The sequence below is a fragment of the Callithrix jacchus genome, chromosome 22, assembly GCF_049354715.1.
Source record: "Callithrix jacchus isolate 240 chromosome 22, calJac240_pri, whole genome shotgun sequence".
In the NCBI taxonomy this organism is placed as follows: Eukaryota; Metazoa; Chordata; class Mammalia; order Primates; family Cebidae; genus Callithrix; species Callithrix jacchus.
Window position 1 is genome coordinate 41,191,125 of NC_133523.1, and position 17,266 is coordinate 41,208,390.

A 17,266-nucleotide genomic window follows, 5' to 3' on the forward strand; every position below is an offset into this window, starting at 1 on the left:
GAGTAAGACTCCGTCTCAAAAAAACAACAACAACAACAAAACAGAATCTGGCTGTGTTGCCCAGGCTGGTTTCAAACTCCTGGGCTCAATTGATCCTCCCACCTCAGCCTCCTTGGAGCTGGGTTTATAGGCATGAATGACTGCTTTGACCAGAGTTTTAAGAAAATGACAGGCTTGGTGCGGTGGCTCAAGCCTGTAATCCCAGCACTTTGGGAGGCCAGCATGGCTGGATCACTTGATGTCAGGAGTTCGATGCCAGCCTGGCTAACATGGTGACACCTGGTCTCTACTAAAAATATAAAAGTTAGCCAAAAGTTGGTGGCACGTGCCTGTAGTCCCAGCTACTCAGGAGGCTGAGGCAGGAGAATCGCTTGAACTCAGGAGGCAGAGGTTGCAGTGAGCAGAGATCCTGCCACTGCACTCCAACCTGGGTGACAGAGCAAGACTCTGTCTCAAAAAACAAAATCGAAAAAAAAAAAAAAAATCGGCCTGGTGTGGTAGCTCACGCCTATAATCCCAGCACTTTGGGAGGCCAAGGTGGGTGGACCATGAGGTCAAAGATCGAGACCATCCTGGTCAACATGGTGAAACCCCGTCTCTACTAAAAATACAAAAAAAGTAGCTGGGCATGGTGGCACGTGCCTGTAGTCCCAGCTACTCAGGAGGCTGAGGCAGGAGAATTGCTTGAACCCAGAAGGCAGAGTTTGCGGTGAGCCGAGATCACGCCATTGGACTCCAGTCTGGGTAAAAACAGCGAAACTCCATCTCAAAAAAAAAAAAAACCAAAAAAAATCAACTACAAAATATAATTTTGAGGCCAGGTGTGGTGGCTCATGCCTGTAATCCTAGCACTTTGGGAGGCTGAGGCAGGCGGATCACCTGAGGTCAGGAGTTCAAGACCAGCCTGGTCAAGATGGTGAAACCCTGTCTCTACTAAAATACAAAAATTAGCCAGACATTACGGGTGCCTGTAGTCCCAGCTACTCAGGAGGCTGAGGCGGGAGAATTGCCTGAACCTGGAAGACAGTGGTGGCAGTGAGCTGAGACTGTGCCACTGCCCTCCAGCCTGGGCGGCTGAGTGAGACTCTGTCTCAAAAAAACAAAACAAAACAAAACATAATTTTGAAAAATTATGAAGTCAAGGGAAAGTAGTGTTTTGTGAAAATGTTACTGATGTATAGCGAATACATATTAGGTTACAAGAAAGTAGATTTCTGGCTGTAGATCAAGTTCAAAGACATTTGAGAAATGCTGCTCTTTAGACACGCATTAAATGAGATCACGCTGGAAGTCATTTAGTGCAGTATCGGACATACAGTAAGTGCCTAATAAGTGTTAGCCTGATAGTGATAAAGGTGGGAAGGGGCAGTCTCTAGACCTCTGTGAGCTCATGGTCCCGCCTGTCCCTCTCACCTCTCATTCACTGATCAGTGTCCAGGCTGCCCATTGCAGGGCAGATACCAGGAGGTCAGATGGACTGGAATGTTCTTTTTTTCTTCTTCTTCTTCCTTTTTTCTGAGACAGAGTCTCACTCTGTAGCCCAGGATGGAATGCGGTGGCGCGATCTCGGCTCACTGCAGCCTCCACCTCCCGGGTTCGAATAGATTCTCCTGCCCCAGTCCCTTGAATAGCTGGGATTACAGGCGCCTGCCACCATGCCTGGCTAATTTTTTTTGGTATTTTTAGTAGAGCCAGGGTTTCACCATGTCGGCCAGGCTGGTCTCGAACTCCTGACCTCAGGTTGTCTACCTGCCTCAGCCTCCCAACATGCTGGGATTACAGGTGTGAGCCACTGTGCTCGGCAAATGTTCTTTTCTCCCTCTCTTTCTTTTTTTTTTCTTTTGGAGACAGAGGCTTACTCTGTCACCTATGCTGGAGTGCAGTAGGGCAATCTCCACTCACTGACACTGCAGCCTCCTGGTGTCAAGTAATTCTTGTGTCTCAGCCTCCTGAGTAGGTGGGTGCCACCATGCTTGACACACACACACACACACACACACACACACACACATATATATATATATTTTTTTTTTGAGACAGAGTTTCGCTCTTGTTACCCAGGCTAGAGTGCAATGGCATGATATCAGCTCACTGCAACCTCCACATCCTGGGTTCAGGCAATTCTCCTGCCTCAGCCTCCTGAGTAGCTGGGACTACAGGTGCGTGTCACCATGCCCAGCTAATTTTTCTATTTAAAATAGAAACATGGTTTCACCATGTTGACCAGGATGGTCTCGATCTCTTGACCTTGTGATCCACCCACCTGGGCCTCCCAAAGTGCTGGGATTATAGGCGTGAGCCACCGCGCCCGGTCTTGACACATATTTTTTGTATTTTTTAGTAGAGATGGGGGTTTCACTATGTGGGCCAGGCTGGTCTTGAACTCCCAACCTCAGGTGATCTGCCTGCCTTGGCCTCCCAAAGTGCTGGAATTACAGGCATGAGCCACTGGGCCCAGCCTGGAATGTTCTTTTGAGAAGAAAATGAGGGTTAGAAGGACAGTGGGAATCTGGCTGGGTGACTGGAGGTGGAAAAGACCGGGAGAGGCCAAGAATCTTTTTGTCGGCTATAAGCATTGTCACTAGTCAAGATCCTCCCACAGCTGGGCGTGGTGGCTGACACTTGTAATCCCAGTATTATGGAAGGCCCAGGTGGGCAGATCGCCTGAGCCCAAAAGTTCCAGACCAGGCAGGGGAGCATGCCAAAACCTACCTGGGAGGCTGAGGTGGGAAGAACACTTGAACCTGTGAGGTAAAGGCTGCGGTGGGCTGTGATTGCACAATTGCACTCCAGCCTGGGCAACAGAGGGAGACCCTGTCTCAAAATCAAAATACTGGCTTGGCCAACATGGTAAAACCCATCTCTACTAAAAATACAAAAAATTAGCTGTGGTGTGGTGGCGCATGCCCATCATCCCAGCTACTCAGGAGGCTGAGGCAGGAGAATCTCTTGAGCCCAGCAGGTGGAGGTTGCAGTGAGCCGGGATCACGCCACTGCACTGCAGCCTGGTGACAGTGAGACTCCATCTCAAAAATAAAAACCAGGCTGGGCGTGGTGGCTCAAGCCTGTAATCCCAGCACTTTGGGAGGCCGAGGCGGGTGGATCACGAGGTCAAGAGATCGAGACCATCTTGGTCAACATGGTGAAACCCCGTCTCTACTAAAAATACAAAAAAAGTAGCTGGGCATGGTGGCGCGTGCCTGTAATCCCAGCTACTCAGGAGGCTGAGGCAGGAGAATTGCCCAAACCCAGGAGGCGGAGGTTGCAGTGAGCCGAGATCGCGCCATTGCACTCCAGCCTGGGTAACAAGAGCGAAACTCCGTTTCAAAAATAAAAAAATAAAAATAATAATAATAATAAAAATAAAAACCAATCTCTCACCCACAAAATAACACAAAACCTTTGTGGGCAGAGAAAAAAAAAGTTTGTGGGTGGGTCAAGGGCTGCTTCTGTTTTTTTTTTTTTTGACACAAGGTCTTGCTCTGTTGCCCAGGCTGGAGTGCAATGGCACAATCACAGCTCACTGCAACCTCTGCTTCCTGTGCACAAGCAATTCTCCCACCTCAGTTTCCCGAGTAGCTGGGGCTACAGGTGCACACCACCACGCCTGGCTAATTTTTTTTTTTTTTTTGAGATGGAGTTTCACTCTTGTTACCCAGGCTGGAGTGTAATGGCGCCATCTCAGCTCGCCGCAACCTCTGCCTCCTGGGTTCAGGCAATTCTCCTGCCTCAGCCTCCTGAGTAGCTGGGATTACAGGCACACACCACCATGCCCAGCTAATTTTTTATATTTTTAGTAGAGACGGGGTTTCACCTTGTTGACCAGGATGGTCTCGATCTTTTGACCTCATAATCCACCCTCCTCGGCCTCCCAAAGTGCTGGGATTACAGGCATGAGCCACCGCGTCTGGCCCTTAATTTTTTTTTTTTTGAGATGGAGTCTCACTCTGTAGCCCAGGCTGGAGTGCAGTGGTGCGATCTCAGTTCACTGCAACCTCAGCCTCCCAGGTCCCCAGTTCAAGCAGTTCTCCCACCTCAGCCTCCCCAGTAGCTGGGATTACAGGCATGAGCCACCATGCCCAGCTAATTTTTGTATTTTTTAGTAGAGATGGGGTTTCACCGTGTTGGCCAGTCTGGTCTTCAACTCCTGACCTCGTGATCAGTCCACCTCAGCCTCCCAAAGTGCTGGGATTACAGGCGTGAGCCCACTGCATCCGGCCTAATTTTATAATTTTTTGTAGAGATGAGATCTCACTCTGTTGCCTGCCCAGACACATTTCAAACTCCTGGCCTGAACCCATCTGCCTGCCTTGGCCTCCCCCAGTCCTGCATGCAGTCCTCATGAAAGACCGTGGGCGGTGAGTCTCAATGGTCTGAGTTAGAACCCCCTCTGCCACCTACTGGCTGTGGTTGATGTTGGGCAAGTGGTCCCATCTCTGTGCCTCAGTTTCCTCATCTGTGAATTGAGACAGCACAGGTCCTTACCTCATAGGATGTGCAGACTCAGAAAGGGAATAAAAGTGAAACACTGGGCCAGGCACACAGTGGCTCCAACACTTAGAGAGGCCGAGGCAGGAGGATCACTTGAGACCAGGAGTTCCAGACCAGCCTGGGCAACATAGTGACACCCCCATCTCTACAATACGTTAAAAAATTAATCAGGTGTGGTGGTGTGCGCCTGTGGTCCCAGGTACTTGGGAGGCTGAGGAAGGAGGATTGCTTGAGCCCAGAAGGCCAAGGTCACAGCAAGCTATGATCCATCCCATCACTGCACTCCAGCCTGCACGACAGAGTGAGATTCTGTCTCAAAATGTAAATAAAATAAAAAAATTATCCCAGCACTTCGGGTCCAGGAGGTGGAGTCCTGGGCAGGAGACTTGCTTGAACCCAGGAGGCAAAGGTTGCGGTAAGCTGATACCATGCCATTGCCCTCCAGCCTGGGCAACACCGTCTAAAAAACAAAATTAAACAATGTAAGTACTGGGACATAGTGGATGTTTAACATATGCTACCTATCATTACTATTACTAGTGTGGGAGGCCATTGACTCTGATAATCCAAACAAGGAGACCTCTAGCTAAGGACCCCCTCCATAGCCTCTTTTATGAGACAGGGTGTCACTCTGTCACCCAGGCTTGAGTGCAGTGGTGCAGTCTTGGCTCACTGCAACCTTTGCAGGCTCAGGTGATCCTCCTGCCTTAGCCTTCTGAGTAGCTGGGACTACAGGCCGGTGCCACCATGCCTAGCTAATTTTTGTATTTTTAGTAGAAACGAGGTCTCACCATTTTGCCTAGGCTGGTCTTGAACTCTTGGTCTCAAGTGACCCTCCTACCTTAGCCTCCCAAAGTACTGGGATGACAGGCATGAACCACTGGGCGTGGCCAGGACCGCAATTTTTTTTGAGATGGAGTCTTGCTCTGTTGCCAGTCTGGAGTGCAGTGGTGCAATCTCCGCTCACTGCAACCTCTGCCTCCTGGGTTCAAGCGATTCTTCCGCCTCAGCCTCCGGAGTAGCTGGGACCACAGGTGTGTGCCAACATGCCCAGCTAATTTTTGTATTTTTAGTAGAGACTGGGTTTCACGATGTCATTCAGGATGATCTCGATCTCTTGACCTGCTGATCCACCCACCTTGGCCTCCCAAAGTCCTGGGATTACAGGTCTGAGCCACCACACCCGGCCACCACACCCAGCCCTTTTTTTTTTGAGACAGAGTCTCACTCTGTCACCCAGCCTGACCTCTGCCTCCTGAGTTCAAGTGATTCTCCTGCCTCAGCCTCCCGAGTAGCTGGAACTACAGGTGCGTGCCATGCCTGGCTAATTTTTGTATTTTTAGTAGAGATGGGGTTTTGCCATGTTGCCAGGCTGGTCTCGAATTCCTCATGTAATCCACTCTCCTCGGCCTCCCAAACTGCTGGGATTACAGGCATGAGCCTCTTCGCTAGGCCCAGGACCCCTATTTTTATGGGGCCAGGATGTCAGTGTTCTCTTCTGAGAAGGATCATCAGTCCCTGTTTTCAAAAGCCATGATGCCTGAGTCCATTTGGCTCTTGAATACAGGGACTGATGATCCTTCTCAGAAGAGTCCCTGTCTTCGTGGGGTCAGCGTGCCGAGTGTGTCAGCATGCCCAGGTCGGCCACCAGTGTGTTTTCTTCACTGTTTGCAGTTTCTTTTTTTTTGTTGTTTGAGATGGAGTTTTGCTCTTGTTACCCAGACTGGAGTGCAATGGCACCATCTCGGCTCACTGCAACCTCCACCTTCTGGGTTCAAGCAATTCTCCTGCCTCAGCCTCCCGAGTAGCTGGGACTACAGGCGCACACCACCATGCCCAGCTAATTTTTGTATTTTTAGTAGAGACGGGGTTTCATCTGGTTGACCAGGATGGTCTCGATCTCTTGACCTCGTGTTCCACCCGCCTCGGCCTCCCAAAGTGCTGGGATTACAGGCGTGAGCCACTGCGCCCTGCCGACTGTATGCAGTTTCTTATTGTGAATGTCAATTCCTCTCCTACGGTCTCATAGCACAGAGGAATGCTAACGTGCCCAGACGCTGAAGCCAGCCGACCTGGATTCAAATGATGACCTTGAGCAAGCGGTTTCTCTTCCTCGTGCCTCAGTTTCCCTCTCTGTCCAAAAGGGATCGGCACAGGCAGGACCAAAAATACTGTGAAGATCAAATGAGTTCGTATTTGTAACATACTTAGAATAGTGCCCGGAGGTAGTGAGCCGGATGTGAAGTGCTGGGGAGACAAAATAGAGCTGGTTGACTGCAGACCTAAAACCGTCGCCAGAATCCTGTCTGCCATTCTGGGGAAGCAGATTTCGCAGCCTGGGGAGAGGGAGTTGGGAAGGACTTAACTTTTCACTGCGGGGCCTGAGTCCTGGTTTTCCGCGGTGAGGAGGGGGTCTCCCGGGTCCCCTCGGTGCGGCGGGCCCTGCAGGCCCGGAGGCTGGACCGGAGCCGGGTGGGGGCTGGGCGGGGGCGCGGGCGTCCGCAGGGTCCGAGCGGCCGGCGCGCGTGTGAAGGTTACCGCTTCCCGGCGGGGCGGGGGCCGCGCGCTGTTGCTGGGGTCTGCGGGGCCTGCCTGCGCCCGCGCTCCCCCTCCTTCCCGGCCAGCCAGTGAGCGGTACCCGCCGCCGTTGCCAGGGGAAACTCGCCGCCCCGTTACCCAGCAACAAGCCTGGCCCAACCAGGCGCGAGGACCCCCCAGGCCCCGCCTGCCGCTGCCCACCGCGTGCCCAATGCCAGGCGGGCAGAGCCGGCCCGGCTCCCGGAGACGGCGAGCGCGCTCATTGGCCGCCGGCGCGTCCGCCTGGATCTGGGGGAGCCCTCGGCGCGGGGGGCGGGGAGCCGGGCCCCCGGGAGCTGCCAGGCGCGCGGCCTGCAAACCTGCAACCGGCTGGGGTGATACCCGGGCTGTGCACCGTCCGCCTCCCTGCTCCCCTGCCCCGCACTCTCGGGTGAGGATGGGCACTGGGATGGGCTGGAAACAGGGTTGCGCATTCTGTCGCTACCTCCAGAATGGCACCCTGGAGTTGGCCTTGTGCAAATAGACACCAAGGGTCGCCCTCGCACAAGGAGACCTGAGCGTCCTGACTCCGTGCGGACAGGGACTGGCTGTCCCCCACCTCCGGCAAAACAGGATTAGGCATCGTGGCTTTTGAACATAGTGGTCGAAGTTCCCTGCCAGAAGAGATCCCAGGCGTCCCGGTCCTATAAAAATGCGGTTGTCACTGCACCCCCAAAGGACCCAGGCATGCCTGGACCCGGGAAACAAGGATATGAGCCCCTACTCTCAGGAGATGCTGTCTCAGCTCTGGGACACAAGAACTGAGGGTCCCCCCAGAAAGGGACTCAGTCACGTCTGATCGCAGGAAACAGAACATCCCACTCCCACACGAAACACGGACTCAGGCCTTTGGGCTCCCCACCCTGAGATGTCACAGAGCTCCTGGGCATCTTGGCCTTTGCTATATTGATCTTGGGAGATACTCCTGCCCCTAACAGTCGCCAGACCCTCAGGTGTCCAATTCACCTAGATGGGCCCACCTGCCCGGCCCCAAGGGGAAGACCTGCCCCCTTCTCACTCCTCTGAGCCCTTTTCCCCGGGGTCCAGATGGCTGACCTCCCAGGATGTGGGCATCTGACCTCAGAGCCACTCTGCTCACCTGTTGGCACCGACCTCACACCCTGCAACAAGGTGTGAGGACCCCAGAAGAGCCAAGGACCCCAGAGTCCAAGTCCCATGTCTCAGATTCCCCAGACACTTGGCCAGACAGGCCCAGCCCCTCACAGTGGTGCGGCCGGGGAGGAGCGGGTAGTGGAGAGGTTGGGGGGGCCCGGGGCCCTCCCCAGTTCCAGACCCCCAGATCTGGAAGATCCAGCCCCGCAGCACCTTTACTTGGCCCCTTGGATCCGGACTGGAAGCCCCCAGCCTCGAGAGACCCTAACGTGTGTGGCTGGGCCACTTCAGAGAGGCCCAATTCCTTAGTCCCTTCCCTCCCCGGGAGACCCAAGGCAGCGCCGCCTGCCGCTCCAGACCCCAGCTCCAGACTTGGTGAGCCCAGGTGCGGCCCGCCCCTACCCTGGTACCTGGCGGGGCGGAGTCGAGGATTACTCAGCCTCCAGAATGAGGCGATGACATCATCCTGGGGGGGGTTGACTAATGGCCGCGCTGGGGGGGGCGGGGAAGTTTACCCGGTAACAGCGGCTGCCGCACGGCCCCGCCCCCGGGGAAGGGCTGGGAGGGGGAGGCACAGCCTGCGTTGGCGCGCGCGCGCACACACACAGACACACAAACACACACACACACACACACAAACACACAGCGTCCCTCCCCCAGCGTCCCACATCCAACACAGCTTCCTGGGGCAAGGGCAGGGGTCGCGGGGGAGGGGGGTTGGGTGTTTGTGTGACCGTGTGTGTGTGTGTGTGTGTGTGTGTGTGAGCGCGCGCGCGCGCTGGAGTCCTCTGTACAGAGGTCTGTGTCAGTATGCTGTTGTGTCAGGGGCTGACACATTACGGTGATTGTGTCAGTGTGTGCTAGTGTGTGTCACTTGATGGACTGTGTTAGTGTGATGGTGTGTGCCAGCATGCTACATTTGTCACAATGCTACATGTCATGGGCTGCTGTGACAATGTGATTGTGTGTCTGTGTACAATTGTGTGATGTCCTGGTGTGCTGTGTGTGATCATGATGGTGTGATGTGTGTGCTTATGTGAGCATGCTGGTCTGGCAGCGAGATGCATGTGCTCGTGTGACTGTGTGACACTGGGATTGTATGTGTGTCAGATGTTGTGTTAGGGGAAGATTTGTGAAAGTGCTATGTCACTGCACTGTTCTGTCAGCGTGGTTGGATGTGGTTCTGTAATGCTGTCACTGGGATGGTGTGTGTGTGCCATGGTGATGGTGGGTATGTGTATACAATGCTGTGTGTACATGAGATTGTGTGTGCCATTGAGTAGGTGAGTGGTAGGTGTGTTGTGTTGTGGGTGGTGGGACTGTGTGTCACTGTGATAGTGTGTGCCCATGTGCTGTGCTGGGTGTCAGGGGAAGATGTGCATATATGCTACTGTTACTGCGTGTGCCTGGGCAATGCGGGGCATGGCGGGATTGTGCGTGTGTGTCACTTTGTGATTGTGTCTGAAATGCGTGTGTGAGGGACTGTGTATCACCGAGAGTGTGTGCATGTGCAGTGCTGTGTGTCACTGGTTGTCATTGTGGTTGTCAGGATGTGTATCCATGGAACTGTGTATATGTCTAATAGATTGTGTGTGTCTGTGTAATATTGTGTCTCACTGTGATTGTGTGTATCACTGTGCGATAGTGAGTGTGTTCGGACCAATTGTGGGATTCTGAGTGTCACTGTGCTGATTGTGCCACTGATATTGTGTGTGTCAGGCTGATGTGTGTTCACGGGACTGTGCACACCTCAGGCGGACTGCATGTGCTTAGGCAGCACTGTGTGCACCTGTGATTGTGGGTCTGGGCAGTGCTGCGTGTCCTGGGACTGTCTGTCTGTGTCACTGAGGTTTTTTCTTTTTTTCTTTTTATTGAGACGGAGGGAGTTATGCTCTTGTTGCCCAGGCTGGAGTGCAGTGGCTCCCTGCAACCTCCGCCTCCCGGGTTCAAGCAATTCTCCTGCCTCAGCCTCCCAAGTAGCTGGGACTACAGTTGCAGGCCACCACGCCTGGCTAATTTTGAATTTTTAGTAGAGACGGGGCTTCACCACGTTGGTTAGGCTGGTCTCGAACTCCCGACCTCAAGTGATCCACCCACCTCAGCCTCCCAAAGTGCTAGGATTACAGGCGTGAGCCACCGTGCCCGACTGTCACTGAGAATGTGTGTGACTGTGTGATGCTGTGTGTCTGCGCTGTGTGTGTCATTGTGATTGTGTAAGTGCGGAGGACGACGCTGCTTGTCTCTGGGACGGGGTGTGTGCGCGCGCGCGCGCCGCTGTGATTGTGTGTCAGCGCGCTTCGCTGGGTGTCGGGGGAAGGTGCGCGTGTCTCCAGGCCTCCTGCCCGAGAACAGCGGCGCTGCTCTCTGATTGGCCGCGGCCGCGCCAGTGAGAAGCTCCCGAATCCTGCGGTAACTTGGTAACTTGGAGACTCGGCCCGCGCTGCCGCCGCTGGGCTCGGGGCTGGGGGCTGGGGGCTGGGAGGGGCTCCCGCCCTTCCGCCCCGCCCCGATCTTGCAGGCCCGCCCCGCGCGCCCCGAGCGCCCCTCCCCGGCCCCCTCGCCCCGTCTACCCCGCCTCCAGCAGGGCACCTCTGACCCCTACTTTGACTCCATCTCCCTCACTTCTACCTCGCTCCCGACTCCCCCATTTCTGCGCCTCGCTGAGTCTCTCTGTCTCTGTCTTTCCCATGTTTCTCTCTCCTGTCTGTGTCTCCCTGTTGATCTCTCTCTGCCTTTGTCTCTGTCTCCACGTCCCATCTCTGTCTCTGCCGCCTCTGTCTCTCCCATCTCTCTCCACCACTTCTATCTCTCCCTGTCTGTCTCTCCCTGTGTCTGTGTCTCTCCCTGTCCGTCTCTACCATCTCTGTCTCTCCCTCTCTCTTTCCCTGTCTCTGTCTCCGCCATCTGTCTCTCCCTGTCTGTGTCTCTCCCTGTCTCCGCCATCTCTGTCTCTTGCTTCATCTGACTTTCTCAGCTGCCCCTCCTTGATTCTGTCTCTGTCTCTCCGTCCTCTGCCTCAGTCTTTCCACCTTTGTCTCTTCTTCCGTCGTCTCTCCCGCCCCCTCTCCCCCCATCCCCTCTCTTTCTCACTCCCACAGCCATGCTCAGAATTCACTTTTCATCCTTCCGAGACCTCCAGGGGACCATTCGCCACTTTGTCCTCGCCCCTCCCCTGCGGCCCAGGCTCTGGCAGCAGGCCCCACGCAGGGCAGACTTCAGGAAGGACTTCCCGCCCTGGTTCGGCACCAGCGCTTTATCGTTCCGGCCAGGCGGAGGCCGGGCGGCCCCGTGGCTTCCGGAGGCGCCCGGGCGGGATGAGCTCACTGCGAGTTGGCCAGGATTTCATCAGCTTCCTCCGGCGGACTTGCCCCCGCTCCTCTCCCGGCGCGGCCGCGCTGGCGAATCCGCCGGGCGCCTGCTGCCCCCGAGCGGCAGAAGGAGGAAGCGCAGGCGCCGCGGAAAAAGCCCGACTTTGCACCTGTCAGTGCCCTTAGCTCAGGAAGCCTGCCAATACAAACCCAGCTGGTCCTCACGACCACCGCTGGAGGTGGACGCTTTGTTTTTCAGACGGAGTTTCACTCTTTTGCTGGAGTGCAACGGCTCCGCTCACTGCAGCCTCCGCCTCCCTGCAGCCTCCGCCTCCCGGGTTCAAGCGATTCTCCTGCCTCAGCCTCCGGAGTAGCTGGAACTACAGGCCCACGCCACCACACCCGGCTAATTTTTGTAACTTTAGTAGAGACGGGGGTTTCACCATATGGGCCAGGCTAGTCTCGAAGTCCTGACCTCAGGTGATCTGCCCTCCTCAGTCTCCCAAAGTGCTGGGCTTGCAGTTGTGAGCCACCGTGCCTGGCTCATTTTTATTTATTTATATATTTAGAGATGGAGTCTTGCTCTTGTTGCCCAGGCTGGAGTGCAGTGGCACAATCTCAGCTCACCGCAACCTCTGCCTCCCAGGTTCAAGCGATTCTCCGGCCTCAGTCTCCCGAGCAGCTGGGATTACAGGCATGCTCCACCACGCCCAGCTAATTTTGTATTTTTAGTAAAGATGTTGGTCAGGCTCGTCTTAAACTCCTGACCTCAGGTGATTCTCCCCACCTCAGCCTCCCAAAGTGCTGGGATTACAGGTGTGATACACCACACCCGGCCCATTTATTCTTATATCCAGTCATTCAGAATTTACAACTGAGGGTCTTTCTGTGCCAGGCACTGGTGCAGTTGTAGGGATGAGGATACAGCTGTGAGCAAAACGGATACAAATCCTGCCTTCATGGGACTGATACTCTGGTCTGTGGCAGATAGACGATCAAGAACACAGTAACAATACAGCTCATGCCCGGAATCCCAGCACTTTGGGCAGCCGAGGCAGGTGGATCACAAGGTCAGGGCTTCAAGACCAGCCTGGCCAACAGGATGAAACCCTGTATCTACTAAAAATACAAAAGTTAGCCAGATGTGGTGGTGGGAGCCTGTAATCCTAGCTACTCGGTAGGCTGAGGCAGAGAATTGCTGAACCTGGGAGGCGGAGGTTGCGGTGAGCCGAGATCACGACACTGCACTCCAGCCTGTGCCACAGCGCGAGATTCTGTCTCGAAAAATAAAATAAAACAGTAACAATACAAAGTGAAACTTCAAGTGGAAAAAAGAAGCAGGGAATGGCCATCAGGAGTATTGAGGGATGGTGTCTCTCAAAAAGTGCTATTTGAGGCTGGGTGTGGTGGCTCACATCTGAAATTCCAGCACTTTGGGGGCCAATGCAGGAGGATCCCTTGAGACCAGCCTGGAAGCATGGTGAAACCCCGTCTCTACTAAAAATACCAAAAATAGCCTGGCATGATGGTGTGTGCCTATAATCCCAGCTACTAGAGAGGCTGAGGCAGGAGAATCAGAATCACTTGAACCTGGGAGGTGGAGGTTGTGGTGAGCCAAGATTTAGCCACTGTGCTCCAGCTTGGGTGACAGAGCAAGACTCCATCAAAAAGAGAAAGAGAGAGAGAGAGAGAGAGAGAGAGAGAGAGAGAGAGAGAGAGAGAGAGAGAGAGAGAAAGAAGGAAGGAGAAGGAAGGAAGGCTGGAAGGAAGGGAGGGGAGCCGATAGAATTGGCTGAGGCACTGGGTATGGATGTGGGGGACAGAGAGGACTTTAGGGGGCAGCCGGAAAGATGGAGGTGCTGAGAGACCAGTAGTCACCACCACCACCGCCATCATCATCATCATCATGGCAGCTCTCACAGTGCACCTATCGTGTGCTAGGCTCCATGCCGATTCAGAGCTTTACATGAACGACCTGCTTATATCCTCATGAGTATCCACAGATTCAGGAGGTAGAGATGAGAGCTGTGGTAGAATTCAACATTTATTAAAAAAAATTTTTTTTGAGACAAGGTCTCACTCTTGTCACTCAGGCTGGAGTGCAGTGGCGCGATCTCAGCTCACTGCAACCTCTGCCTCCTGGGTTCAAGCGATTCTCATGCCTCGGCCTCCCAAGTAGCTAATTTTTGTATTTTTAGTAGAGACGGGGTTTCACCGTGTTAGCCAGCATGGTCTCGATCTCCTGACCTCGTGAGCCTCCCGAGTTGGCCTCCCAAAGTGCCGGGATTACAGGTGTGAGCCACTGTGTCCGGCCTGCCTCTGCCTATTTCTTTGTTTAGTTGTTTGTTGTCTGTTTTCTAGAGCTTCATGGAGGCGGGGACATTTTCATTCCCATTTCACAGATCGGGAACTAGAAGGAGGCCCGGCACAAAGTAGGTTCTCATGGTTTCGGGGCTATTTGTTGAATGAATATGCAAGTCCGTTTGTCTCCAGCGGCGGGGAGTGCGCCGCACCGCCCCCTGGTGGAGAGTGCGAAACGTGTCCGCCGGCGTGATCATCAGATTTCCTGGGAGACCTTCAAGCCCGCCCTTACCCACTCCGTAGTAGCAGAAATGAACTTCATTGCACAAATACACACAATAAACTTTTTATGATTATGATTTTTATGATGAACTTGTAAAATTTATTTTTTGATTTCTTGGGACTATTGTTTAAGCTGAAGCATAAGTTACACACTTCTCCAAAGCCCCCAATTCTTTTTTTTTTTCTTTTTAGGGACAAAGTCTCCCTCACTGCTTAGGCTGGAGGGCAGTGGCGCGATCTCGGCTCACCGCAGCCTCTGCCTCCTGGGTTCAGGCAATTCTCTTGCCTCAGCCTCCTGAGTAGCTGGGATTACAGGCGTGCGCCACCATGCCCAGCTAATGTTTTGTATTTTTAGTAGAGATCGGGTTTCATTATGTTGGCCAGGCTGGTCTTGAACTCTTGACCTTGTGATCCTCCCGCCTTGGCCTCCCAAAGTGCTGGGATTACAGGAGTGAGCCACTGCACCCGCCCTATCTTATTTTTAATTCCTTCTCTGGACATTTCTTTTTTGAATTCTTTGCTTTGCATAATTATACCTACAATGAAACCAGCATCCCAAAGTCACCAAGATAAATCCTCCTACTCCACATGATCTTCTAATTCTACTAGTTAACAAAAACTGTCCAAACCCAGCCACAACAGATCCTAACAAACCATACAATATTGAGTCCCAGGTGCAGGGAATATTTTCAACATTTAAAATTCCTAGGAGCTTAAAGGACTTCCCTTTTGCGGGTTCGCTGGGCTCTGGCGCTGCTGCCAGGGGAAGACTCCCCGCCTCCACCTGCCCTGTACCGCCCGGGCTGCCAGAGCGGGAGCCAGTCTCGAACCTCCAGACGTCAGGTGATCTGCCCGCCTCGGCCTCCCAAAGTGCTGGGATTACAGGCATCAGCCACCATGCCCAGTGGCTCTCAAGATTTTTACTTCGTTTTTGCTCTTCATCTTGACTGTATGTCTGGATATGTTTTCTCTTACCACTTTAAGGTGGTTAAAATGGTCTGGGTGTGGTGGCTTATGCCTGTAATCCCAACACTTTGGGAGGCTGAGGCTGGCAAACCGTCTGATGTCAGGAGGTCAAGACCAGCCTGGCCAACATGGTGAAACCCCATCTCTACTAAAAATTCCAAAAAATTAGCTGGGCATGATAGTGCACGCCTGAAATCCCAGCTACTCTGGAGGATAACGCAGGAGAATTGCTCGAACCCAGGAGGTGGAGCTTGCAGTGAGCCGAGATCCAGATCTGTGCTTCCAGCCTGGGAAACAGAGGGAGACTCTGTTTCAAAAAGCAAACAAACAAACAAAAACGCACGTGGTGGTTCATGCCTATAATCCCAGCACTTTGGGAGGCCAAGGCAGGCGGATCATGAGGTCAGGAGTTCAAGACCAGCCTGATCAACATGGTGAAACCCGTCTCTACTAAAAAAATATAAAATTGGCCGGGCATGGTGGTATGCGCCTGTGATCCCAGCTACTCAGGAGGCTGAGGCAGCAGAATCGATTGAACCTGGGCAGTGGAGGTTGCAGTGAGCCGAGATCACACCACTGCACTCCAGCCTGGGCAACAGAGCAAGACTCTGTCTCCAAAAAACAAAACAAAACAAAAAACTATCTATCTATCTCCCTATCTCCCTCCCTCCCTCCCTCCTTCCCTCCATCCCTCTATGCCAGACATCACGGCTTACGCCTGTAATCCCAGCACTTTGGGAGGCTGAGACGGGAGGATCACCTGAGGTCAGGAGTGTGAGCAGTGGCCACACTCACTTGGCCAACATGGTGAAACCCCATCTGTACTAAAAATACAAAAATTAACTGGGCATGGTAGCGAGCAATTGTAGTCCCAGCTACTCGGGAGGCTGAGGCAGGAGAATTGCTTGAATTTGGGAGGTGAAGATTGCATTGAGCTGAGGTCGTGGCACTGCACTCCGGCGTGGGCAACAGAGCGAGACTCTATCTCAAAAAACAACAAAAAAAAGGCTGGGCGCGGTGGCTCACGCCTATAATCCCAGCACTTTGGGAGGCCGAGGTGGGTGGATCACGAGGTCAAGAGATCGAGACCATCCTGGTCAACAAGGTGAAACCCCGTCTCTACTAAAAATACAAAAATTAGCTGGGCATGGTGGTGTGCGCCTGTAGTCCCAGCTACTCGGGAGGCTGAGGCAGGAGAATTGCTTGAACCCAGGAGGCAGAGGTTTTGGTGAGCTGAGATTGTGCCATTGCACTCCAGTCTGGGTAACAACAGTGAAACTCCGTCTCAAAAAAAAAAAAAAAAAAAAAAAAAAAAATTATGGCCAGGTGCCGAAGCTCATGCTTATAATCCCAGCACTTTGAAAGCCTAGGTGGGTGGATCATGAGGTCAGGAGTTCAAGACTAGCCTGGCCAAATTGGTGAAACCCTGTCTCTACTGAAAATACAAAAAAATTAGCTGGGCATGGTGGCACACGCCTGTATTTCCAGCTGGCTGGTAGGCTAAGGCAGGAGAATTGCTTGAACCCAGGAGGCCAAGGCTGCAGTGAGCCGAGATCGTGTCACTGCACTCCAGCCTGGGTGACACAGTGAGACTCTATCACAAAAAAAGAAAAAAGAAAAAAAAAAATATGGCCAGGCGTGGTGGCTCACACTTTAATTCCAGCACTTTGGGAGGCTGAGATGGGTAGATCACAGGTCAGAAGATCAAGACCATCCTGGCTAACTCAGTGAAACCCCGTCTCTACTAAAAATACAAAAATTAGCCAGGCGCGGTGGTGCATGCCTGTAATCCCAGCTACTCGGGGGACTGAGGAAGGAGGATCGCTTGAATATGGGAGGCAGAGATTGCAGTGATCTGAGATCGCACCACTGCACTTCAGCCTGGGCAACAGAGTGAGATTCTGAGTCTCAAAAAAAAAAAAGGGGGGGGGGTCTGGGCACGGTGGCTCACGCCTGTAATCTCAGCACTTTGCGAGGCCGAGGCGGGCAGATCACAAGGTCAGGAGTTTGAGACCAGCCTGGCCAATACGGTGAAATCCCTTCTCTACTAAAAACACAAAAATGAGTCCGGTGTGGTGACAGGCACCTGTAATCCCAGCAACTTGGGAGGCTGAGGCAGGAGAATCGCTTCATCCCAGAAGGCGGGGGTTGCAGTGAGCCGAGATTGCGCCTCTACACTCCAGCCTGGGTGCCAGAGGGAGGCTCCATCTCAATATATATACATATAT